Here is a 13,306-nt window from a genome sequence, read left to right as displayed (position 1 = left end):
GAAACCTAATACAATGGAAAACTGGGACTCATGGCCGGCCGTTCAGCCCCATGGTATCATGTGTGTTTAATCACTGGCTTTGGTAACAAATTAGTTATTCCAGATGCTTCTTTTGGAAAATGATCTATACTTCTGAAGCAATAGATGGATTTTGGGTATATGCCATAACAATTTGGGACTCAAAGAAGAGGCAAAAGAAGCATAACAATGCCAGGCCTTTGACATCTTCTACATTTTACCTCATATGTACAAAAACTGTTCCAAGAAAATTTTTGCCTCATCCTTCCTAATATTCATAAATGCTTTAGTTATTAATTTGTGCAGGGTTTCATTGTATCACTTTACATAAACATCTCTAAAGATGCTCTTTCTTTAAGAAATTTCTTCTACAGGCATTTTTAATGGGCTCTTGCTTTCATAGCAGGTGGCATTTAGAGAACTTGAAGAATCATACCATTAACTAGAGAGAGAAGGCTAGCGTTGTATAAAACAAAGATGAAAGAAAACTTCTCCATATCCTTTTAGAAAATTGTCACATGAATTATCCCTGCAAACATTGCCAGCAGTTCGGACACTTTATGACCTGGGCTTTATAAACCCATGAGGAATGGGGTGAGTGTTGAATAATCTGACATAGGTTCAACAAATATTTCCTGAAAGATTACTGTGGGCCAGGCATAGTACAGGGTCTGGGGTCACAGTGGTGAATAAGAACAGGAAAGCTCCTTCTCTCATTAAGTATATATTACATTTGGGGAGAAAGAAGGTAAGCCAGCAAAACAAACACGTGTGAATTCTGACCTTGGTAAATGCCAGGACAGAGATGAAACAGGGCAACAGAAAGGGAGTGGAAGTAGCACCAGTTGGTCTGTGCTGGCCTCTCTGAGAAGGGGCTATTTGAATGCTTATAGGCAGCTTGAGAGAGATCCTGGAGAGGAATTCCAGGCAGAGGGCACAGCAAGTGCAAGTGCAAGAGATGGAAGTTAGCATTCTCTGCCAAGAAATTGAGAGCAGGACTTTGTAGCTGTAGATGGTGACTGAGGATGGGGCAGTCAGAGATGTGGGCAGAGGCCAGTCCTCATGGGACCCAGTCGGCCAGGGTGTAGGGCATGAATATTATTCTGCGTGCCAGGAGGAGCCCTTGGAGGGTGTTCAGACTGGGGGTGACATTTGAAAGGTGTCTTTGGCTGCTCTATAGACTATGGACTGTAGGAAGATACGATTGAACTCATTCTGTTTAAAACTAGTAAGAAGCGGAGTATGGTTTCTGTTGCTCTGTTGGTGCATGCTTGAGCTGAAGGAGAAAAGGGTTTAAGGAGGTATAGGAAGAGGGGTGTGAGGAGACTCTGGTTGCCACTGAATTGTAAAATCCATGAATGAGCAGCTCCTGGAGGACTCTTGCTTCATGGCATCCCAGTGCTCAGAGTGCTACCTGACATATAGGGCCTGCTCAGTACTCCTTTGTCCAGTGAGTAAATGTCAGGGCGTGAAGGCATCCTTTGGGCCATCTGGTCCACCTCTCCTCAATCCAGTGCTTAAATTTTCTTTCTGTCCCACAGCCTCTTTCCAGAATGAGAGTGCCAGGGAGCTAGCTAGCTCTATCTGCTTCTCAAAGGAACTGTGGGAAGCATGGCCAGCTGGAGGAGGAGGAGGGAGAGGTGACTCAGCTCCACAGACCATCTTCCCCAGGGCACTGTTGTACTTCTGCCAAAGGAAATGGCAGAATCTAGACTTGTGGGCTTCTCCAATCCCTAAGGACCCAACCTTCATGCAAAGATAATCCTGTAAATCAGTAACATGTGGCATCAAATCTTCAACCGTAACCCAAATTTTATGTCCCATGGATACAGCCATGTATCTATACATTTATGCATTCACATACCCGGATGGGAATGATTAAACTTTGCATAGACAACTAGCTTCATGCAGCATTCATAGTAAGTTGGGTGTTCTAGAATTTTTTGAGAATGTGCTATGTCAGCCTACACAGAGTTCTGAGGTCTTGTTTGTGTATTCGGTACCAGCGGCTCAGGAGTGAGGTGGCAGCCCTGACTGTCAAAGTCACAAGGCAGAGGCTAGTGATGCAATGGTGGGAGAGGAAATGGGAAGGTGAGGTTGGTGGCACCAGCTGACCTTCCGTAAACTGTCATTGGATTCTCAAGATATTTTATAATCACTTAAGTGCAGGGGCCAGACAAAAGGATTAAGCACTGACAAGAATGCAGGACACAGGACAGGCTCTGCACAGTGCCTGCCCTGGGGGTGAGAATAGTAGGAATGCGAAATATCCCTCTAATCCAAGACCTGATCCAGGCTGGTCTTGCTGGAAAGGATATCTTGGATCAAGAAGGGAAGTGGTCAGAACATTGGTTCGAGCTCAATTTTCTGTGCAGGGGGAGGGAGTCATTGCTTTTTGGACTGGTGCAGGGTTTGTCATTGCAGAAGCCATGAGGATATTCTATAATTTTTTTCCTTCAGTTCAGACATGGAGGAAGGCCAGGAGAAGGTTCAGTTTGAACAGCACTGTGCATGCATTTAACTTTGATTTACAAATAACGCTATTTATCAGGGCTGGTGAAACACAAATTTTCCACCCTCCTCACCGTGCAGGGAGAAGATGACATTTTTAACAAGCTGCCAGACCTGTAGAAATAAAAACAGAGAAGGGATTTTAAAATGTGCAATAGGAAGACTAAATAAATAACACGATTTTTCATTCCCCAAGTAAATTGGGCTTGGTGTAAGCATAGGAATGAACTCATCCTTGGAAGAACCCAGCATAATCAAGAGTTGGGCATGTGTTTGTTAAAGTGAAGATTGTTGTAATGAAGGGCTTGCATCTTATCTTTGTTATCTTGTTGCTTCCACAGCCCCTGTACACTTTAATGCAAATTGGTAGACACTGAGCACCTTACATTAATTTAACAACTCTTTTTCTGAGTGGTTACAGTAGGCCAGGCCTTAAGGTAGTTGTTGGGTCAACAGAAAGTAGGACCAAGGTCCTGTGTCCCGGAATCCAGGGGAAGGAAGATGAGAAAAATGCGCAACTTAGTACAGAGTGAGCAATAGAGAGTTAGCACAGGGTGCCCAAACTTCAGGGATCAGGGAAGGCTTCCTCTAGGCAACAGGAGTAGAAGTTAAGAAAAAGAAGGAAAGAGAGGAATGTAGGGAAGAAGTGCTCCCTCCACAGCCAGCCTCCTGGGACTCAGATTGTCCTAGGTGGGGAGCTGACACCCTTAGAACAGACACACTGCACTGTCTACCCCTATCCTGGTCTTCTCAGGCTGCAGTCCATACTTCCTGGCCCCATTCCACTTAACCAGTCCCATTGGCTTAGAGCCTCGTGAAAGGTAGTTAATGGTAAGATAATGACCTCAGGCTTCCCCATCACCACTGGGCCTGTGCGTGCCGCTTCTGGACCCATTTATCCATCTGAGGTCACTGTTGCTGTTGGCTCTTTTATTGTTAATCCCCTCTTTCCCCCCTGCACCCCCTCCCTGCCACTTTACTCAGGTAACCCTTTATTTAGCATTTTCAAAAACATTTTGTTTCTAACCAGAGAATTTAGGCCCATGTGTCTTGGAATTGCATTTCTCTTGAGAAGAATTTTGGAAGTGGGTATTGCTGAGTATAAAAGCTGGTGCTGGGCAGGCACAGTGGCTCACGCCTATAATCCCAGCACTTTAGGAGGCCAAGGCAGGTGTATCACTTGAGGCCAGGAGTTCAAGACCAGCCTGACCAACATGGTGAAACCCCATCTCTACTAAAAATACAAAAATTAACTGAGCATGGTGGCACACACCTGTAGTCCCACCTACTTGGGAGTCTGAGGCACAAGAATCGCTTGAACCCAGGAGGCGGAGGTTGCAGTAAGCTGAGATCATGCCACTGTACTCCAGCCCGAGCAACAGAGCAAGACTCTGCTCAAAGGGGGAAAAAAAAGAAAAAACTGGTGCTGCAAAACCTCGCCTCTTTCAGAAAGCTACCTGAGATTAATATCACAGGCACGATGTATTAAATGTGTCTTATTTTCACCTTTGCTGGCGCCTCGTTTCTCTTTCCTCCTGGATAGGTTGAGAGATGACAGCCGGTCGTGGATCCTGTCCTCCTTGCACAAACTGAACAAAACCTTTGACACTTCATCATCTGTAAACTGGGGCCAATAGCACCTATTCTCCACGATGGTTGTAAAAATAAGGCACAATAAAGAATACAGATTGGGCTGGGTGCGGTGGCTCACGCCTGTAATACCAGCACTTTGGGAGGCCGAGGCGGGTGGATCACGAGGTCAGGAGATCGAGACCATCCTGGCGAACACGGTGAAACCCTTTCTCTACTAAAAATACAAAAAAATTAACCGGGCGTGGTGGCGGGCGCCTGTAGTCTCAGCTACTCAGGAGGCTGAGGCAGGAGAATGGCATTAACCCTGGAGGTGGAGCTTGCAGTGAGCCAAGAACGCGCCACTGCACTCCAGCCTGGGGGACAGTGCGAGACTCCGCCTCAAAAAAAAAAAAAGAATGCAGATTGGGCAGCTCAGTGCCCCACCCACAGGAAATATTTAAAAAGTGGGGGTACTGTTGTTATTATAATTTACATCTGGCCAGGCATGGTGGCTCACGCCTGTCGTCTCAATACTTTGGGGACTGGGAAGGATGTGGGAGGATCACTTGAGGCCAGGGGTTCAAGACCAGCCTGGGCAACATAGCAAGACACTGTCTCTACAAAAAATTAAAATGTAAAAAAAGTTTTAAAAATGTTGTTACTAATAGCTATCTTTTTTTTTTTTTAACGTACCTTTATATATTAGCCGCTGAGCTGTTATTTAATGAGCAGGAATTGAGATGGTCATCTTTTACCCCTCTTGAAGTATGAGGTACACTTGGTACATGTTGTGTTCATTAATAGACACAGGTAGCGATTACCACTTGGGCTAAGTTTAAGGTTCTGAACTGTCAGTAGACATTTAGCCTAAGGATGAGGGGTGGAGTTTAGAGTTGATAAGAGATTATACCCCAGTGTGTTCAGACAAGATGTTTGAGTCCAAGGACTCTTCGGACTCCCTCTTCCCTGTGAAAGGCAGGTATATCTTTCCACACGTCCCCAGTGGTTGTGAGGCTGTCATGAGATCCTGGGTAAGACAGTGAATGCCTCGCGTAGGGATTTCACGCCTCAGCCTCAGCCCACAAAATGTTACCTGCCTACCTTCCCTATGTTGAAATGGATTTTAAGTGGACATGAAAAGGAGACTGTCTTCCGTGGAAAGCCAAGAAGTGTGAAAGGGTGAATATAAATTCCTGGCCCTGGTTTTAGCCGTGTGTTGCTCTCTGCAGTCGACAGCTTGGGATCAGCAGCCTCAGACTGAGAAGTGTCACAAGGAAATATATTCTTAATCCTTGGCATGACTGGGGAGGAGGGGAGCGGTGTGGCAGTTCTAACAGCAGGCAATGCTCAAAGCAAAAAACTGTCTTGAGTAAGGAATTGCACCACCTCCAAATAGTGAGTTCCTTCCTACTGGGGGACGCCGAGCATCCCTGAAGCTGCAGCCAACCTGGTCAGCCAGGCCCAGAGCCCAGCACTGCACGTTTGCATAGCTCGTTTGTACTTGCCTGACACTAGCATATATAGCAGCTCATTTATGTGCACAAAGACTCTGTGTAAGTAGGTGTCATGGAGAAACTATGGCTTCTTAAGTCCAGAGAATTCTCAAATACCCCAGGGACCTATACTTTTCCATATTCCGTGTTTTCAAGTGACCTAATTGAGATGGAACAGTGGCCAGTTGGACCCATTTTCCAGCTAAAAGATTAGCTCCCACTTATATATGTTTCTCAGTTCAAATCTTTGCCTTGGGCCAATCTCATACTATTGCATGCTGTAAACTTCAGAGTTTTCTCAAAAATAGCTGAAATTTGAGGCCAGGTATGGTGGCTCACTCCTGTAATCCCACCACTTTGAGAGACTGAGGCAGGAGGATTGCTTGAGCCCAGGCGGTCAAGACCAGCCTGGGCAACAAAGTGAGACCCCATGTGTACAAAAAGTTTAATAATTAGCTTGACATGGTGGCACATGCCTGTAGTTCCAGCTACTCAGGAGGCTGAGACAGGAGGAGTCCCTGAGCCCAGGAGGTCGGGGCTGCAGTGAACTGTGATCTCACCACTGCACTGCAGCCTGGGTGACAGAACAAGATCTTGTCTCAAAATAATAATAATAGTAATTGAAATTTTAAACTGTTAAACCTGTAAAGGCCAAGGAAGGGTCTAAGGCAACATGGTTAGTAAATAAATGACAGAGTACCTTCTTAAACTGAACTCCTGGTAGTGATCTGGGGTGAAGTTTTGAGTGGGAGAGAAACAGTCCTTTTAAATTGGCAACAAATAGCCCATGCTTGAAACTAGGTGAACTGCTTAGGACCTGGCTTCATAAGAAATGTCAGTTTTAGACACTGCATGTTGTATGGGCTGACCGAGAAGGCAATACGATGTGATGAAAAGAAAATGGGATTTAGAATCAGAAATCCAGGAGTTGGAACACAGGCTGCGTTGGAAGGGTTTTCGAGGTCTCTGAACTTAACTGCTTCTCTGTGAAGTTGGGTTATATAAAGTCCTGAGCACACCATTGGTAACATGTCATTCTTCTGCTTAAGCCCTTCAGTGACACCCTGATCACCTGCAAGGGATCATCTCTGAGCTCTAGGAGATGTCAAACAAAGGCTTCCTAGTGGGAACCCACCAGTAACAGCAGCCCGCACCCCCATGCCTTCCGCTCCCCAAACTGGGTGGTTTCTCTTACCTTGGTGCCTTTGTTCCTGCTATGCTGTCTCTACCCCCAGAAATTCCCATCGCCTCCTCTTACCGCTGTGCCTGGTTGCTTCTTGTTCATCCTTTAAGATTTAGCTCAGGGTCTCACTTCCTCCAGGAAGCCTCCCTGCCTACATGCAGCCATTACCACACGTCTCTCTATACCCCCCACCTCTACCTCATGTCCAATCCTAGCACTCCTCTCACTGACTAACCATCATTTGATAACACATGTTGTTTTACACAGGGTAGACATTCAGCTAATACTTGGTGAATGAATGAAAAAGGCACCTCCAGAGGTGCTCAAAGGATGTTAATTTTATTTCTCTCATCCCCATGCACTTTAGAGAACTACAACAGTCATAAATTATTTTTATTTTCTTTCTTTCTTTTTTTCTTAAGGGATGTGATTCAAACTTGGTATAAGCAAAGATTAATTACTTATGAGGATGCGGACTGGAGGGAATAGATCAGCTGTAGATGTTAAGTTACTTTATGAATAAATACTTGAGACAAACTGTGAAAACATCATGGGGAGACTAGAATTGTGTGAGTACAGAGATGAGAGGCTGGATCACTTGTTTCTTTCCTATCGTCTTTGGTTAGCAAAAAGCAGGTTCACTTGGCAAATACGCGTGCTACAGAGAGATTGTGGGAGCCACACGAGGACCTGTGAGCACAGTGCACCAGCAACATCCTTGTCTACGTAGCTTTTGATAATAAGACAAAAGCCTTCAATTAGAAGCTGCTGTTCTATTGTGATTCACAGCTTCTATTTCCATTTTACTTTAAAGGGTCTGTTCCACATTTGTCTCTTGGCTCTGTCTTTGGGAATCTGGTGTAGTTTTCATTCTTTTTCATTGTTACTAGGGTTTTAAAAAATGTTTATATCCCTCTTATTATAATTTATCATAATAACTTGGAATTGCATAGTGCTTTGCCATTTATATTCATTGTACATGATTTCATTTGATCTTCACAACTTTGAGGTTTGGAGAAGTTGAATGATTTGCTGGGGTTACACAGGAAGTGGTAGATCAAGAACCCAAATTCCTCAGCCCAGATTTTCCAACTTGAAGCTGGCTATGTTTTCCATTATGTTCTGTTATCTTCCTTCAGTCCTAATGAGAACAGCTGCCTTTTATGGTTTGCTTATAATTTGCTCGTGCTTTGGTTAAAATGTATCACTTAATCCTCACAGTGTAAGTATTATTCCCATTTTGCCAACCAAGAAACTAGGATTAAACAAGTTAAATAACTTTCTCAAGGTTACTCAGTTTATAAATCGAAAAGCTGGAATTCGAACCCAGGTTTGGCTGTGTCTAAAGCTGCCCAACCACTAAGCTTTTAATTACTAAGCTCTTAACTATGGTGCCAGTGGTTCTCAAAATTCAGGGTGCATCGTAATTATCTGGAGGGCTTGTTAAAACACAGAATTCTGGGCTCTTCCCCTGGAGTTTCTGATTCAGCAGGTTTGGGTGAGCCTGAGAATTTGCATTTCTACCAAGTTCCCAGATGATGCAGATGTTGCCACTAGTTGGGAGAACACACTTTGAGAACCCCTGCTCTATGCCACACTCCCCCATCTTTCCCGGTTGCACAGAATGGCTGCCAGCAAAAATGTGTTTCCTACAGAGGGGCAGGACTTTGATTGTGCATTACTGCATAGTCCATTTTAAATGGGGTGCATCCCATACATTGTTCAATACAACTTTAAGTATAAAATTATTATGGCCATAGAGTGGTACTGGTTTCTAGGTTAAATTCAAAGTCATGTAATTTTTATTGCACTTTTCTTTGTAGTCATTTGTGAAAACTCTTCTACCTTCTGTCCTTCTTTACCTGCACAGTGGGGAACTTAATGCCCATCCAAAAAGGGTAACAAAACCATTTATTAGAGTGGAGAATTATCTGGGGTTAGTTGTCTCCCTCACCCACTTACCTTCTTGCTTAGGATATCATATGTTTCTTTTAAGTAGTGTGTGATTACGTGATTCACATTTCTTTTTTTTTGTTTTTGTTTTTGTTTTGTTTTTGTTTTTGTTTTGAGACGGAGTCTCGCTCTGTCGCCCAGGCTGGAGTGCAGTGGCGCGATCTCGGCTCACTGCAAGCTCCGCCTCCCGGGTTCCCGCCATTCTCCTGCCTCAGCCTCCCGAGTAGCTGGGACTACAGGCGGCCGCCACCTCGCCCGGCTAGTTTTTTGTATTTTTTAGTAGAGATGGGGTTTCATCGTGTTAGCCAAGATGGTCTCGATCTCCTCACCTCGTGATCCGCCCGTCTCGGCCTCCCAAAGTGCTGCGATTACAGGCTTGAGCCACTGCGCCCGGCCGTGATTCACATTTCTTTTTTTTTTTTTTTTTTTTTTTTGAGACGGAGTCTCGCTGTGCTCCCAGGCTGGAATGCAGTGGCGTGATCTCGGCTCACTGCAAGCTCCGCCTCCCAGGTTCACGCCATTCTCCCGCCTCAGCCTCCCAAGTAGCTGAGACTACAGGCGCCCGCCACCACGCCCGGCTAGTTTTTTGTATTTTTAGTAGAGACGGGGTTTCACCATGTTAGCCAGGATGGTCTCGATCTCCTGACCTCGTGATCCACCCGCCTCGGCCTCCCAAAGTGCTGGGATTACAGGCTTGAGCCACCGCGCCCGGCCGATTCACATTTCTAAACATCAGAAATGAGGGAAAATTAGTCCATCTTAAAACATTATGTCCCCCCATTTGACCTTCAAGTCTCCCTGTCTTTCCCCCTCCCCCAACCAATGACAACCTCTAAGTGTTCTTTATCCCTGTAACTATGTGATTTCATGAATGTCATATAGAAGGGATTCTATAGTATGTACGCTTTTCAGGGTGACATTTTCATGCAGCATAATTTCCTTGAAGTTGTCGTGTGTATCAATAGTCTGTCCCACTTCATTGCTGAGAAGTATTGTAGGCTATGGATGTACCACAATTTGTTGAATCATTCACACATTGAAGGACATTTGGGTAGTTTCCAGGTTTGAGGTTGTTACAGACAAAACTGCTGTGAACATTTGTGGACAAGTTTCTGCGTGAAAATAAGTTTCCGTTTCTCTGGGATACATGCCCAAGAGTGCAATTACCGGGTCATATGGTAAGTCCATTTTTAGTTTGAAAAGGAACTGCCAAACTATTTTCTGAAGTGGCTGCACCATTTTACCTTCCTGCTAGAAGTGTATGAAGGGTTCTAGTCTCTTTACATCCTCATCAGCACTTGTTCTCATCTGTCCTTTTGCTTGTAGCCATCCTAGTGGGTGTAAAGTGGTATCTCATTGTAGTTTTGATTTGCTTTTCCCTAATGACTATTGATGTTGAATATCTTTTCATGTGTTTATCGGCACTTTATGTGTCTTCTTTGGAAAAAAGTTTATTCAAATCCTTAGCCTCTTTTAAAATTGTATTATTTGTCTTTTTATTGTTGAGTCAGAAGAGTTCTTTATGTATTCTAGATGAAAGTCCCTTATCATATATATGATTGGCAAATAAGTTCCCCCCCCCCCTTTTTTTTTTTTGAGATAGAGTTTCGCTCTTGTTGCCCTGGCTGGAGTGCAATGGCACTATCTTGGCTCACTGCAGCCTCCACCTCCCAAATTCAAGTGATTCTTCTTTCTCAGCCTCCCAAGTAGCTGGGATTACAGGCATGTGCCACCATGCCCGGCTAATTTTGTATTTTCAGTAGAGACATGGTTTCACCATGTTGGCCAGGCTGGTTTCAATCTCCTAATCTCAGGTGATCTGCCTGCCTCGGCCTCCCAAAGTGCTAGGATTACACATGTGAACCACTGTGCCCGGCCCATTCTCTCTTTCTGTAGGCTCTTTTTCACTTTCTTGATGGGACCTGGGGGCACTGAAAGCCCAGCCTCCCTGACTGCACTGCCCCAGAGTAAAGCTCCTGTAAGGCGGAGCTAGTAGGGGTTGGTCATGGAACAGGTCAGGGACCAGTTGCCACAGACTCTCATGGTTCTTGCCAAGATTTGGCAGATTTTCTTGGATGACTGTTTCTCTATTTGTCATTATCCCCTTAAGACAATTCTCAGAGACTTAAAATGTTTTTATGATTGTTAGTAAATTGTTGTTTTGCTGGGGAGAGTGTCCACAGAGTTCTTTGTGTTTCTTCTGGAAGGTGGGCCTTCTATAATCTCCTCTTGTCATGCAAATACTCCCAAGAGATGTTTATATCTTCAATTCTCATCTCATCAGCATTTTCTCATTGTCAGGTGCTTCTTTGGTAGCTCCGGCAACTAGAGAAGACCTTCTCTGGACTCCATCTGTTCACATGGGATAGTGTCTGAAACATAATATTTCTTGAAAGAATGAATGAATAAATGAGTGGATTTAAGCATCTACAAGGAGGTTGATGTGCAGTGTGAAAGAGCATCACAATGGACTGAGTGGGAGAGGACCAAGCATGCGGTCAAACTAGAATTGTTGTCTGCCCACTTGTGGGGCATCATTCTTCCTTCAGGTAGAACATGTTAGTTATTCATAGACTCACTGTCCAGAGAGCAGAAGAGAGAGGCTGGTTCACGGGCTGAGCATGCTTAGGAATCTGAATGAAAATCATTGTTCTAAGGTAGGAGTGTATGTGTTCTGTATGAGCCTCTATGTGAATATACACATATGTTAGACATGCACAGCATACATATGAACATATACACATATGTTAGACATGCACAGCATACATATACATACATATATGGGTATGGAATTGTGTACATATACATATACATATAATGGGTATGGAAACCCAAGCAGTGGGATATTCTTAAAGGACATTCCTCTTTCTTCTGTAAAAATGATAAGATAAAGAATAATCGAATACTAAAACTGAATCTATGGTCATCTAGCCCAATTATTTCATTTTGCAGATGAGGAAACAGATAGAAAACTCATGGGTTTTATTAAGTTTCACAGCTACCTAGTGGTTTCCTAATTCCCGCAAGGGTATTCTTCCCACAGCTCAAATTACCTATTATGTGAAGGAATACAAGCTTCGATCATGTCAACCTTACTTGCTATATCAGCAAATAGTCCTTCTATATAACCATTTAAGCAACCTACTATAACTATCATTTTAATTTTTCCTGTAAGTTTTCTGCCCTTCCTCTTCCTCCACACATTCCCTAAAGTAAATTCTGCAACTAGCAACTTTGAAACTTGTTACAATGCAGAACATTAATAGGATTTTACATTTTTAGTAGGCTAATGATGAGGATGTAGGACCTTCTGTGCTAGTCCCTCAGGGGTTTCTATTCTGGGCACTTATTAAATCTTGCTGTAGTCTGAAGTCTATTCGACCTTTCTGAATTAAAAAAAAAAATCAGCTTAAACTTTATTCATATATTTTTGTGAGAGAGAGTGTGTGTGTGTACACATTTCTCTCTTCTCCATCTATTAGGCAGAGATTCAGACATTATCAACATTTGAACTTGAATATATTTGTCAACCATTTTCCTGTGTTTGATGAGGAAGAAGAAATCACTACCACCTAATTTATTATTATTTTTATATTTAACTAAATTCAAGCCTTCCTAAAAATCTTTTTTACTTTGAAGTCTATTTTGCAATTTAATTAATGCAGCAAAGGTTTTAGAAAATTTTTACTCTCAATGGAGATAATCTTAATCCATTCACGGTGACCTTTTCTTGTGCAAATTAGTTGTACACGCTTGTTTAAGCAAATGGTCCTTTGCATGATGTCTCTTCTTAATGACGGGTTTATAATTGAAAATTGGCTTACTCCCGTATGCCTAGTTTGTATGAGAATATAAAAATAGATGTGGACTTTAAAAATATAAATGTATATACCAATATCCCAAAAAGAAGAGGGAAGAATTCAGTGCCTTTAGGCTATGATTAAATTAGACTATTAGAGTCAGAAAATGGTGGTGACATATGCTACTGTCAAAGTCACACCTGTCTGCTCAGCATTGGAAGCTCTTGAAAAATGAGAGTGATTTCATCTTGGCTGTAAGAATCGGGGCCTTTACAGGACACGAGCCATCTCTACCTTCCCAAGTTTTCTTAAACTCATAATGTACTTGAAACTGCCTATGTTGGAATGTGTTTGTGGTAATCATTTTAAAAGTGACAGTCCTAAACAACATGAAATGCTTTTTATCTTTCTTAAACTTCCCTGGTGTAAAGAGTCAGGTAACACTCATATTTTGTATTTTTTTTTCGAAATACAAAAACAATGTAATGTCATTAAATGGTATTTGAGTAACATAAACTCATCTCTTCTGTAGACCAGTTTCCAGTACCCTGTACTATTTCAGGCTTTTTCTTTTCTTTTCTTTTCTCGTTATTCTTTTTTTCCCTTTCTTAGGCTAGCATCCCTCTCTCTCACCTCCTCTTTCTCCTGTAAGTTATGTCGGCCATTCTTAAACAGGAACATTTTTCCTGGGTAACGGATTGTTCTTGGTTAAGTGTAGAAACTCCATCTTGAAGGAGAAGACAAACATTGTTTTGTGCTTGTGACTGAGGTTTTCT

At 43.1% G+C, this 13,306-nt stretch overlaps 1 protein-coding gene across 1 annotated transcript in view; it reads left to right on the top strand.

Annotated features, from left to right (window-relative positions):
- The window catches only part of EXT1 (exostosin glycosyltransferase 1), a 318,792-nt gene that overhangs the window by 266,108 nt on the left and 39,378 nt on the right, over positions 1-13,306 (top strand). The gene's annotated exons all lie outside the window — the stretch shown is intronic.

This window comes from Theropithecus gelada, chromosome 8 (assembly GCF_003255815.1).
Source record: "Theropithecus gelada isolate Dixy chromosome 8, Tgel_1.0, whole genome shotgun sequence".
Taxonomy (NCBI): domain Eukaryota; kingdom Metazoa; phylum Chordata; class Mammalia; order Primates; family Cercopithecidae; genus Theropithecus; species Theropithecus gelada.
The sequence above is the reverse complement of the archived record's forward strand: the minus strand, read 5'-3'. Positions and strand labels throughout refer to the sequence as shown.